We start from the raw sequence: 13,985 nt of genomic DNA, 5'->3' as shown, positions 1-13,985 counted from the left end.
AGTCATCACCAGACCCCTCCATTACTGTATAATGTCCCAGCAGTGTCACCTCTCCAGTCATCACCAGACCCCTCCATTACTGTATAATGTCCCAGCATTCCCAGCAGGGTCACCTCTCCAGTCATCACCAGACCCCTCCATTACTGTATAATGTCCCAGCAGTGTCACCTCTCCAGTCATCACTAGACCCCTCCATTACTGTATAATGTCCCAGCAGTGTCACCTCTCCAGTCATCACCAGACCCCTCCATTACTGTATAATGTCCCAGCATTCCCAGCAGTGTCACCTCTCCAGTCATCACCAGACCCCTCCATTACTGTATAATGTCCCAGCAGTGTCACCTCTCCAGTCATCACCAGAACCCTCCATTACTGTATAATGTCCCAGCAGTGTCACCTCTCCAGTCATCACCAGACCCCTCCATTACTGTATAATGTCCCAGCAGTGTCACCTCTCCAGTCTTCACCAGACCCCTCCATTACTGTATAATGTCCCAGCAGTGTCACCTCTCCAGTCATCACCAGACCCCTCCATTACTGTATAATGTCCCAGCAGTGTCACCTCTCCAGTCATCACCAGACCCCTCCATTACTCTATAATGTCCCAGCAGTGTCACCTCTCCAGTCATCACCAGACCCCTCCATTACTGTATAATATCCCAGCAGTGTCACCTCTCTAGTCATCACCAGACCCCTCCATTACTGTATAATGTCCCAGCAGTGTCACCTCTCTAGTCATCACCAGACCCCTCCATTACTGTATAATGTCCCAGCAGTGTCACCTCTCTAGTCATCACCAGACCCCTCCATTACTGTATAATGTCCCAGCAGGGTCACCTCTCTAGTCATCACCAGACCCCTCCATTACTGTATAATGTCCCAGCAGTGTCACCTCTCCAGTCATCACCAGACCCCTCCATTACTGTATAATGTCCCAGCAGTGTCACCTCTCTAGTCATCACCAGACCCCTCCATTACTGTATAATGTCCCAGCAGTGTCACCTCTCCAGTCATCACCAGACCCCTCCATTACTGTATAATGTCCCAGCAGTGTCACCTCTCCAGTCATCACCAGACCCCTCCATTACTGTATAATGTCCCAGCAGTGTCACCTCTAATGTCATCACCAGACCCCTCCATTACTGTATAATGTCCCAGCAGTGTCACCTCTCCAGTCATCACCAGACCCCTCCATTACTGTATAATGTCCCAGCAGTGTCACCTCTCCAGTCATCACCAGACCCCTCCATTACTGTATAATGTCCCAGCAGTGTCACCTCTCCAGTCATCACCAGACCCCTCCATTACTGTATAATGTCCCAGCATTCCCAGCAGTGTCACCTCTCCAGTCATCACCAGACCCCTCCATTACTGTATAATGTCCCAGCAGTGTCACCTCTCCAGTCATCACCAGACCCCTCCATTACTGTATAATGTCCCAGCAGTGTCGGCTCTCCAGTCATCACCAGACCCCTCCATTACTGTATAATGTCCCAGCAGTGTCACCTCTCCAGTCATCACCAGACCCCTCCATTACTGTATAATGTCCCAGCAGTGTCACCTCTCCAGTCATCACCAGACCCCTCCATTACTGTATAATGTCCCAGCAATGTCATCTCTCCAGTCATCACCAGACCCCTCCATTACTGTATAATGTCCCAGCAGTGTCACCTCTCCAGTCATCACCAGACCCCTCCATTACTGTATAATGTCCCAGCAGTGTCACCTCTCCAGTCATCACCAGACCCCTCCATTACTGTATAATGTCCCAGCAGTGTCACCTCTCCAGTCATCACCAGACCCCTCCATTACTGTATAATGTCCCAGCAGTGTCACCTCTCCAGTCATCACCAGACCCCTCCATTACTGTATAATGTCCCAGCAGTGTCACCTCTCCAGTCATCACCAGACCCCTCCATTACTGTATAATGTCCCAGCATTCCCAGCAGTGTCACCTTTCCAGTCATCACCAGACCCCTCCATTACTGTATAATGTCCCAGCAGTGTCACCTCTCCAGTCATCACCACACCCCTCCATTACTGTATAATGTCCCAGCAGTGTCACCTCTCCAGTCATCACCAGACCCCTCCATTACTGTATAATGTCCCAGCAATGTCATCTCTCCAGTCATCACCAGACCCCTCCATTACTGTATAATGTCCCAGCAGTGTCACCTCTCCAGTCATCACCAGACCCCTCCATTACTGTATAATGTCCCAGCAGTGTCACCTCTCCAGTCATCACCAGACCCCTCCATTACTGTATAATGTCCCAGCAGTGTCACCTCTCCAGTCATCACCAGACCCCTCCATTACTGTATAATGTCCCAGCAGTGTCACCTCTCCAGTCATCACCAGACCCCTCCATTACTATATAATGTCCCAGCAGTGTCACCTCTCCAGTCATCACCAGTCCCCTCCATTACTATATAATGTCCCAGCAGTGTCACCTCTCCAGTCATCACCAGACCCCTCCACTACTGTATAATGTCCCAGCATTCCCAGCAGTGTCACCTCTCCAGTCATCACCAGACCCCTCCATTACTGTATAATGTCCCAGCATTCCCAGCAGTGTCACCTCTCCAGTCATCACCAGACCCCTCCATTACTGTATAATGTCCCAGCAGTGTCGCCTCTCCAGTCATCACCAGACCCCTCCATTACTGTATAATGTCCCAGCAGTGTCACCTCTCCAGTCATCACCAGACCCCTCCATTACTGTATAATGTCCCAGCAGTGTCACCTCTCCAGTCATCACCAGACCCCTCCATTACTGTATAATGTCCCAGCATTCCCAGCAGTGTCACCTCTCCAGTCATCACCAGACCCCTCCATTACTGTATAATGTCCCAGCAGTGTCACCTCTCCAGTCATCATCAGACCCCTCCATTACTGTATAATGTCCCAGCAGGGTCACCTCTCCAGTCATCACCAGACCCCTCCATTACTGTATAATGTCCCAGCAGTGTCACCTCTCCAGTCATCACCAGACTCCTCCATTACTGTATAATGTCCCAGCAGTGTCACCTCTCCAGTCATCACCAGACCCCTCCACTACTGTATAATGTCCCAGCATTCCCAGCAGTGTCACCTCTCCAGTCATCACCAGACCCCTCCATTACTGTATAATGTCCCAGCATTCCCAGCAGTGTCACCTCTCCAGTCATCACCAGACCCCTCCATTACTGTATAATGTCCCAGCATTCCCAGCAGTGTCACCTCTCCAGTCATCACCAGACCCCTCCATTACTGTATAATGTCCAAGCATTCCCAGCAGTGTCACCTCTCCAGTCATCACCAGACCCCTCCATTACTGTATAATGTCCCAGCAGTGTCACCTCTCCAGTCATCACCAGACCCCTCCATTACTGTATAATGTCCCAGCAGGGTCACCTCTCCAGTCATCACCAGACCCCTCCATTACTGTATAATGTCCCAGCAGTGTCACCTCTCCAGTCATCATCAGACCCCTCCATTACTGTATAATGTCCCAGCAGTGTCACCTCTCCAGTCATCACCAGACCCCTCCATTACTGTATAATGTCCCAGCAGTGTCACCTCTCCAGTCATCACCAGACCCCTCCATTACTGTATAATGTCCCAGCATTCCCAGCAGTGTCACCTCTCCAGTCATCACCAGACCCCTCCATTACTGTATAATGTCCCAGCAGTGTCACCTCTCCAGTCATCACCAGACCCCTCCATTACTGTATAATGTCCCAGCAGTGTCACCTCTCCAGTCATCACCAGACCCCTCCATTACTGTATAATGTCCCAGCATTCCCAGCAGTGTCACCTCTCCAGTCATCACCAGACCCCTCCATTACTGTATAATGTCCCAGCAGTGTCACCTCTCCAGTCATCACCAGACCCCTCCATTACTGTATAATGTCCCAGCATTCCCAGCAGTGTCACCTGTCCAGTCATCACCAGACCTCTCCATTACTGTATAATGTCCCAGCATTCCCAGCAGTGTCACCTCTCCAGTCATCACCAGACCCCTCCATTACTGTATAATGTCCCAGCAATGTCACCACTCCAGTCATCACCAGACCCCTCCATTACTGTATAATGTCCCAGCAGTGTCACCTCTCCAGTCATCACCAGACCCCTCCATTACTGTATAATGTCCCAGCAGTGTCACCTCTCCAGTCATCACCAGACCCCTCCATTACTGTATAATGTCCCAGCAGTGTCACCTCTCCAGTCATCACCAGACCCCTCCATTACTGTATAATGTCCCAGCAGTGTCACCTCTCCAGTCATCACCAGACCCCTCCATTACTGTATAATGTCCCAGCAGTGTCACCTCTCCAGTCATCACCAGACCCCTCCATTACTGTATAATGCCCCAGCAGTGTCACCTCTCCAATCATCACCAGACCCCTCCATTACTGTATAATGTCCCAGCATTCCCAGCAGTGTCACCTCTCCAGTCATCACCAGACCCCTCCATTACTGTATAATGTCCCAGCATTCCCAGCAGTGTCACCTCTCTAGTCATCACCAGACCCCTCCATTACTGTATAATGTCCGAGCAGTGTCACCTCTCCAGTCATCACCAGACCCCTCCATTACTGTATAATGTCCCAGCAGTGTCACCTGTCTAATCATCACCAGACCCCTCCATTACTATATAATGTCCCAGCAGTGTTACCTCTCCAGTCATCACCAGACCCCTCCATTATTGTATAATGTCCCAGCAGTGTCACCTCTCCAGTCATCACCAGACCCCTCCATTACTGTATAATGTCCCAGCATTCCCAGCAGTGTCACCTCTCCAGTCATCACCAGACCCCTCCATTACTGTATAATGTCCCAGCAGTGTCATCTCTCCAGTCATCACTAGACCCCTCCATTACTGTACAATGTCCCAACAGTGTCACCTCTCCAGTCATCACCAGACCCCTCCTTTACTGTATAATGTCCCAGCAGTGTCACCTCTCCAGTCATCACCAGACCCCTCAATTACTGTATAATGTCCCAGCATTCCCAGCAGTGTCACCTCTCCAGTCATCACCAGACCCCTCCATTACTGTATAATGTCCCAGCAGTGTCACCTCTCCAGTCATCACCGGACCCCTCCATTACTGTATAATGTCCCAGCAGTGTCACCTCTCCAGTCATCACCGGACCCCTCCATTACTGTATAATGTCCCAGCAGTGTCACCTCTCCAGTCATCACCAGACCCCTCCATTACTGTATAATGTCCCAGCATTCCCAGCAGTGTCACCTCTCCAGTCATCATTAGACCCCTCCATTACTGTACAATGTCCCAACAGTGTCACCTCTCCAGTCATCACCAGACCCCTCCATTACTGTATAATGTCCCAGCATTCCCAGCAGTGTCACCTCTCCAGTCATCACCAGACCCCTCCATTACTATATAATGTCCCAGCAGTGTCACCTCTCCAGTCATCACCAGACCCCTCCATTACTGTATAATGTCCCAGCAGTGTCACCTCTCCAGTCATCACCAGACCCCTCCATTACTGTATAATGTCCCAGCAGTGTCACCTCTCCAGTCATCACCAGACCCCTCCATTACTGTATAATGTCCCAGCAGTGTCACCTCTCCAGTCATCACCAGACCCCTCCATTACTGTATAATGCCCCAGCAGTGTCATCTCTCCAGTCATCACCAGACCCCTCCATTACTGTATAATGTCCCAGCAGTGTCACCTCTCCAGTCATCACCAGACCCCTCCATTACTGTATAATGTCCCAGCAGTGTCACCTCTCCAGTCATCACCAGACCCCTCCATTACTGTATAATGTCCCAGCAGTGTCACCTCTCCAGTCATCATCAGACCCCTCCATTACTGTATAATGTCCCAGCAGTGTCACCTCTCCAGTCATCACCAGACCCCTCCATTACTGTATAATGTCCCAGCAGTGTCACCTCTCCAGTCATCACCAGACCCCTCCATTACTGTATAATGTCCCAGCATTCCCAGCAGTGTCACCTCTCCAGTCATCACCAGACCCCTCCATTACTGTATAATGTCCCAGCAGTGTCACCTCTCCAGTCATCACCAGACCCCTCCATTACTGTATAATGTCCCAGCAGTGTCACCTATAATGTCATCACCAGACCCCTCCATTACTGTATAATGTCCCAGCATTCCCAGCAGTGTCACCTCTCCAGTCATCACCAGACCCCTCCATTACTGTATAATGTCCCAGCATTCCCAGCAGTGTCACCTCTCCAGTCATCACCAGACCCCTCCATTACTGTATAATGTCCCAGCAGTGTCACCTCTCCAGTCATCACCAGACCCCTCCATTACTGTATAATGTCCCAGCAGTGTCACCTCTCCAGTCATCACCAGACCCCTCCATTACTGTATAATGTCCCAGCAGTGTCACCTCTCCAGTCATCACCAGACCCCTCCATTACTGTATAATGTCCCAGCATTCTCAGCAGTGTCACCTCTCCAGTCATCACCAGACCCCTCCATTACTGTATAATGTCCCAGCTGTGTCACCTCTCCAGTCATCACCAGACCCCTCCATTACTGTATAATGTCCCAGCAGTGTCACCTCTCCAGTCATCACCAGACCCCTCCATTACTGTATAATGTCCCAGCAGTGTCACCTCTCCAGTCATCACCAGACCCCTCCATTACTGTATAATGTCCCAGCAGTGTCACCTCTCCAGTCATCACCAGACCCCTCCATTACTGTATAATGTCCCAGCAGTGTCACCTCTCCAGTCATCACCAGACCCCTCCATTACTATATAATGTCCCAGCAGTGTCACCTCTCCAGTCATCACCAGACCCCTCCATTACTGTATAATGTCCCAGCAGTGTCACCTCTCCAGTCATCACCAGACCCCTCCATTACTGTATAATGTCCCAGCAGGGTCACCTCTCCAGTCATCACCAGACCCCTCCATTACTGTATAATGTCCCAGCAGTGTCACCTCTCCAGTCATCACCAGACCCCTCCATTACTGTATAATGTCCCAGCAGTGTCACCTCTCCAGTCATCACCAGACCCCTCCATTACTGTATAATGTCCCAGCATTCCCAGCAGTGTCACCTCTCCAGTCATCACCAGACCCCTCCATTACTGTATAATGTCCCAGCAGTGTCACCTCTCCAGTCATCTCCAGACCCCTCCATTACTGTATAATGTCCCAGCAGTGTCACCTCTCCAGTCATCACCAGACCCCTCCATTACTGTATAATGTCCCAGCATTCCCAGCAGGGTCACCTCTCCAGTCATCACCAGACCCCTCCATTACTGTATAATGTCCCAGCAGTGTCACCTCTCCAGTCATCACTAGACCCCTCCATTACTGTATAATGTCCCAGCAGTGTCACCTCTCCAGTCATCACCAGACCCCTCCATTACTGTATAATGTCCCAGCATTCCCAGCAGTGTCACCTCTCCAGTCATCACCAGACCCCTCCATTACTGTATAATGTCCCAGCAGTGTCACCTCTCCAGTCATCACCAGAACCCTCCATTACTGTATAATGTCCCAGCAGTGTCACCTCTCCAGTCATCACCAGACCCCTCCATTACTGTATAATGTCCCAGCAGTGTCACCTCTCCAGTCTTCACCAGACCCCTCCATTACTGTATAATGTCCCAGCAGTGTCACCTCTCCAGTCATCACCAGACCCCTCCATTACTGTATAATGTCCCAGCAGTGTCACCTCTCCAGTCATCACCAGACCCCTCCATTACTCTATAATGTCCCAGCAGTGTCACCTCTCCAGTCATCACCAGACCCCTCCATTACTGTATAATATCCCAGCAGTGTCACCTCTCTAGTCATCACCAGACCCCTCCATTACTGTATAATGTCCCAGCAGTGTCACCTCTCTAGTCATCACCAGACCCCTCCATTACTGTATAATGTCCCAGCAGTGTCACCTCTCTAGTCATCACCAGACCCCTCCATTACTGTATAATGTCCCAGCAGGGTCACCTCTCTAGTCATCACCAGACCCCTCCATTACTGTATAATGTCCCAGCAGTGTCACCTCTCCAGTCATCACCAGACCCCTCCATTACTGTATAATGTCCCAGCAGTGTCACCTCTCTAGTCATCACCAGACCCCTCCATTACTGTATAATGTCCCAGCAGTGTCACCTCTCCAGTCATCACCAGACCCCTCCATTACTGTATAATGTCCCAGCAGTGTCACCTCTCCAGTCATCACCAGACCCCTCCATTACTGTATAATGTCCCAGCAGTGTCACCTCTAATGTCATCACCAGACCCCTCCATTACTGTATAATGTCCCAGCAGTGTCACCTCTCCAGTCATCACCAGACCCCTCCATTACTGTATAATGTCCCAGCAGTGTCACCTCTCCAGTCATCACCAGACCCCTCCATTACTGTATAATGTCCCAGCAGTGTCACCTCTCCAGTCATCACCAGACCCCTCCATTACTGTATAATGTCCCAGCATTCCCAGCAGTGTCACCTCTCCAGTCATCACCAGACCCCTCCATTACTGTATAATGTCCCAGCAGTGTCACCTCTCCAGTCATCACCAGACCCCTCCATTACTGTATAATGTCCCAGCAGTGTCACCTCTCCAGTCATCACCAGACCCCTCCATTACTGTATAATGTCCCAGCATTCCCAGCAGTGTCACCTCTCCAGTCATCACCAGACCCCTCCATTACTGTATAATGTCCCAGCAGTGTCACCTCTCCAGTCATCACCAGAACCCTCCATTACTGTATAATGTCCCAGCAGTGTCACCTCTCCAGTCATCACCAGACCCCTCCATTACTGTATAATGTCCCAGCAGTGTCACCTCTCCAGTCTTCACCAGACCCCTCCATTACTGTATAATGTCCCAGCAGTGTCACCTCTCCAGTCATCACCAGACCCCTCCATTACTGTATAATGTCCCAGCAGTGTCACCTCTCCAGTCATCACCAGACCCCTCCATTACTCTATAATGTCCCAGCAGTGTCACCTCTCCAGTCATCACCAGACCCCTCCATTACTGTATAATATCCCAGCAGTGTCACCTCTCTAGTCATCACCAGACCCCTCCATTACTGTATAATGTCCCAGCAGTGTCACCTCTCTAGTCATCACCAGACCCCTCCATTACTGTATAATGTCCCAGCAGTGTCACCTCTCTAGTCATCACCAGACCCCTCCATTACTGTATAATGTCCCAGCAGGGTCACCTCTCTAGTCATCACCAGACCCCTCCATTACTGTATAATGTCCCAGCAGTGTCACCTCTCCAGTCATCACCAGACCCCTCCATTACTGTATAATGTCCCAGCAGTGTCACCTCTCCAGTCATCACCAGACCCCTCCATTACTGTATAATGTCCCAGCAGTGTCACCTCTCCAGTCATCACCAGACCCCTCCATTACTGTATAATGTCCCAGCAGGGTCACCTCTCCAGTCATCACCAGACCCCTCCATTACTGTATAATGTCCCAGCAGTGTCACCTCTCCAGTCATCACCAGACCCCTCCATTACTGTATAATGTCCCAGCAGTGTCACCTCTCCAGTCATCACCAGACCCCTCCATTACTGTATAATGTCCCAGCAGGGTCACCTCTCCAGTCATCACCAGACCCCTCCATTACTGTATAATGTCCCAGCAGTGTCACCTCTCCAGTCATCACCAGACCCCTCCATTACTGTATAATGTCCCAGCAGTGTCACCTCTCCAGTCATCACCAGACCCCTCCATTACTGTATAATGTCCCAGCAGTGTCACCTCTCCAGTCATCACCAGACCCCTCCATTACTGTATAATGTCCCAGCAGGGTCACCTCTCCAGTCATCACCAGACCCCTCCATTACTGTATAATGTCCCAGCAGTGTCACCTCTCCAGTCATCACCAGACCCCTCCATTACTGTATAATGTCCCAGCAGTGTCACCTCTCCAGTCATCACCAGACCCCTCCATTACTGTATAATGTCTCAGCAGTGTCACCTCTCCAGTCATCACCAGACCCCTCCATTACTGTATAAGGTCCCTGCAGTGTCACCTCTCTAATCATCAACAGACCCCTCTATTACTGTATAATGTCCCAGCATTCCCAGCAGTGTCACCTCTCCAGTCATCACCAGACTCCTCCATTACTGTATAATGTCCCAGCAGTGTCACCTGTCCAGTCATCACCAGACCCCTCCATTACTGTATAATGTCCCAGCAGTGTCACCTCTCCAGTCATCACCAGACCCCTCCATTACTGTATAATGTCCCAGCAGTGTCACCTCTCCAGTCAGCACCAGACCCCTCCATTACTGTATAATGTCCCAGCAGTGTCACCTCTCCAGTCATCACCAGATCCCTCCATTACTGTATAATGTCCCAGCAGTGTCACCTCTCCAGTCATCACCAGACCCCTCCATTACTGTATAATGTCCCAGCAGTGTCACCTCTCCAGTCATCACCAGACCCCTCCATTACTGTATAATGTCCCAGCAGTGTCACCTCTCCAGTCATCACCAGACCCCTCCATTACTGTATAATGTCCCAGCAGGGTCACCTCTCCAGTCATCACCAGACCCCTCCATTACTGTATAATGTCCCAGCAGTGTCACCTCTCCAGTCATCACCAGACCCCTCCATTACTGTATAATGTCCCAGCAGTGTCACCTCTCCAGTCATCACCAGACCCCTCCATTACTGTATAATGTCCCAGCAGTGTCACCTCTCCAGTCATCACCAGACCCCTCCATTACTGTATAATGTCCCAGCAGTGTCACCTCTCCAGTCATCACCAGACCCCTCCATTACTGTATAATGTCCCAGCAGTGTCACCTCTCCAGTCATCACCAGACCCCTCACCCCTTTGATTCCCGGCCTTCTGGTTAGGATCAGGGACATTATTATAGATCGGGTCTGATATCTGGTCAGTACCTCACGGCGCACACTCACTTATATGTTTGTTTGGCTTTTGATCACTGCGCCACCTTATATGTGCTGTTGGTCCCTAGGATTAGTCAGGGTGCGGTCCCTTTTGGGTGTCCCTCCTGGCGGTCCAGGGGAGGTGTGTGTGCCCATTAGGTTCCTCCCCTGGACGCCATTGTATACGGCTCTGCGGGTGGATTCTTGGGATAACACGTAGGTTGATGCCGGGAGAACTTGTGGCCCCCAGTACATTGAACCTGGACCCTGCAGGGACCCTCTGGCCCGGAGGTGAAGGGCGGTTACGTTGGGGTCTCTCTTCTTTCGGAGAAGGGTTTTGTGTCAGACCGCGTCCTCATGTAACACGGGAGATAGAGAGCGCGTTCTCCACTGATCATGTGACCTGCAGTCCTCCACACATACTCTGGGGGCAGTATAGGAAGGAAAACAGGGAAAAAGTGCTGACACAAAGCTTCTAGACGTCATCACAGCGTCCTGTCTAAGCCACGCCCACCTACATTAGAAATATGGGAAAAGAGAGGGCGGAATAAACTTATTAGGGGAGGGGCTTCTATTCCAACCCCTGAATAACGCTCGGACATAGTGATCAGTGTTATCACTGATCTTCAATACTTAGAGGTGATCAGAGTCCGGAGCAAGTAAGGGGCCCTCCGGCCATCATCTCAGCTGATCCCACCCCCCAAACCACCCGGAACTGTCTATAAAGGGTTAATAATAAACATCCCCAATAATCCTGATGGTGACCGAACCCACCTACCTGTATATGTGGAGGAGCCGTGTGCTTACAGGACCTGCGATGATGTCACCGTCATGTGATCAGTCACATGGAGGAGGAGGAGTCACATGATCAGGGGCTGCTGCTCTAGGCTCCTCTGCTCAGTGTATGCAGGACTCTGCTGTGCTGGTTGTGATCGCTGCTGGATGAGCTGAAGTTATGTGTATGCAGCAGAGCTGTGTGTGTGTGATGTGCGTGGTGCAGAGCTGTGTATGTTATATATGTCTGCAGCAGAGCTGTGTGTAATGTGCATGTAGCTGAGCTGTATGTGTACACAGTAGAGCTGTATATGTGTAATGTACATGTAGCTGAGCTGTATGTGTACACAGTAGAGCTGTATATGTGTAATGTACATGTAGCTGAGCTGTATGTGTACACAGTAGAGCTGTATATGTGTAATGTACATGTAGCTGAGCTGTATGTGTGTACAGTAGAGCTGTATATGTGTAATGTACATGTAGCTGTATGTGTACACAGTAGAGCTGTATATGTGTAATGTACATGTAGCTGAGCTGTATGTGTACACAGTAGAGCTGTATATGTGTAATGTACATGTAGCTGAGCTGTATGTGTACACAGTAGAGCTGTATATGTGTAATGTACATGTAGCTGAGCTGTATGTGTACACAGTAGAGCTGTATATGTGTAATGTACATGTAGCTGAGCTGTATGTGTACACAGTAGAGCTGTATATGTGTAATGTGCATGTAGCTGAGCTGTATGTGTACACAGTAGAGCTGTATATGTGTAATGTACATGTAGCTGAGCTGTATATGTGTAATGTACATGTAGCTGAGCTGTATGTGTACACAGTAGAGCTGTATATGTGTAATGTACATGTAGCTGAGCTGTATGTGTACACAGTAGAGCTGTATATGTGTAATGTGCATGTAGCTGAGCTGTATGTGTACACAGTAGAGCTGTATATGTGTAATGTACATGTAGCTGAGCTGTATGTGTACACAGTAGAGCTGTATATGTGTAATGTACATGTAGCTGAGCTGTATGTGTACACAGTAGAGCTGTATATGTGTACTGTGCATGTAACTGAGCTGTATGTGTACACAGTAGAGCTGTATATGTGTAATGTACATGTAGCTGTGCTGTATGTGTACACAGTAGAGCTGTATATGTGTAATGTACATGTAGCTGAGCTGTATGTGTACACAGTAGAGCTGTATATGTGTAATGTACATGTAGCTGAGCTGTATGTGTACACAGTAGAGCTGTATATGTGTAATGTACATGTAGCTGAGCTGTATGTGTACACAGTAGAGCTGTATATGTGTAATGTACATGTAGCTGAGCTGTATGTGTACACAGTAGAGCTGTATATGTGTAATGTACATGTAGCTGAGCTGTATGTGTGTACAGTAGAGCTGTATATGTGTAATGTACATGTAGCTGTATGTGTACACAGTAGAGCTGTATATGTGTAATGTACATGTAGCTGAGCTGTATGTGTACACAGTAGAGCTGTATATGTGTAATGTACATGTAGCTGAGCTGTATGTGTACACAGTAGAGCTGTATATGTGTAATGTACATGTAGCTGAGCTGTATGTGTACACAGTAGAGCTGTATATGTGTAATGTACATGTAGCTGAGCTGTATGTGTACACAGTAGAGCTGTATATGTGTAATGTGCATGTAGCTGAGCTGTATGTGTACACAGTAGAGCTGTATATGTGTAATGTACATGTAGCTGAGCTGTATATGTGTAATGTACATGTAGCTGAGCTGTATGTGTACACAGTAGAGCTGTATATGTGTAATGTACATGTAGCTGAGCTGTATGTGTACACAGTAGAGCTGTATATGTGTAATGTGCATGTAGCTGAGCTGTATGTGTACACAGTAGAGCTGTATATGTGTAATGTACATGTAGCTGAGCTGTATGTGTACACAGTAGAGCTGTATATGTGTAATGTACATGTAGCTGAGCTGTATGTGTACACAGTAGAGCTGTATATGTGTACTGTGCATGTAACTGAGCTGTATGTGTACACAGTAGAGCTGTATATGTGTAATGTACATGTAGCTGTGCTGTATGTGTACACAGTAGAGCTGTATATGTGTAATGTACATGTAGCTGAGCTGTATGTGTACACAGTAGAGCTGTATATGTGTAATGTACATGTAGCTGAGCTGTATGTGTACACAGTAGAGCTGTATATGTGTAATGTACATGTAGCTGAGCTGTATGTGTACACAGTAGAGCTGTATATGTGTAATGTACATGTAGCTGAGCTGTATGTGTACACAGTAGAGCTGTATATGTGTAATGTACATGTAGCTGAGCTGTATGTGTACACAGTAGAGCT

At 49.1% G+C, this 13,985-nt stretch overlaps 1 protein-coding gene across 1 annotated transcript in view; it reads right to left on the bottom strand.

Moving 5' to 3' along the window:
• Window positions 1-11,304, bottom strand: part of LOC130298214 (oocyte zinc finger protein XlCOF7.1-like) — a 74,785-nt gene extending 63,481 nt beyond the window's left edge. The window contains exon 1 of the mRNA XM_056551128.1: window positions 10,896-11,304. The gene's annotated coding sequence lies outside the window, so the exon portion shown is untranslated. The remainder of the gene's footprint in view (window positions 1-10,895) is intronic.
• Window positions 11,305-13,985: the final 2,681 nt, after the last annotated feature.

Source organism: Hyla sarda, assembly GCF_029499605.1.
Source record: "Hyla sarda isolate aHylSar1 chromosome 1 unlocalized genomic scaffold, aHylSar1.hap1 SUPER_1_unloc_5, whole genome shotgun sequence".
Lineage (NCBI taxonomy): Eukaryota > Metazoa > Chordata > Amphibia > Anura > Hylidae > Hyla > Hyla sarda.
Note: the sequence above shows the minus strand (reverse complement) of the source record. Positions and strands in the feature narration are given on the sequence as shown.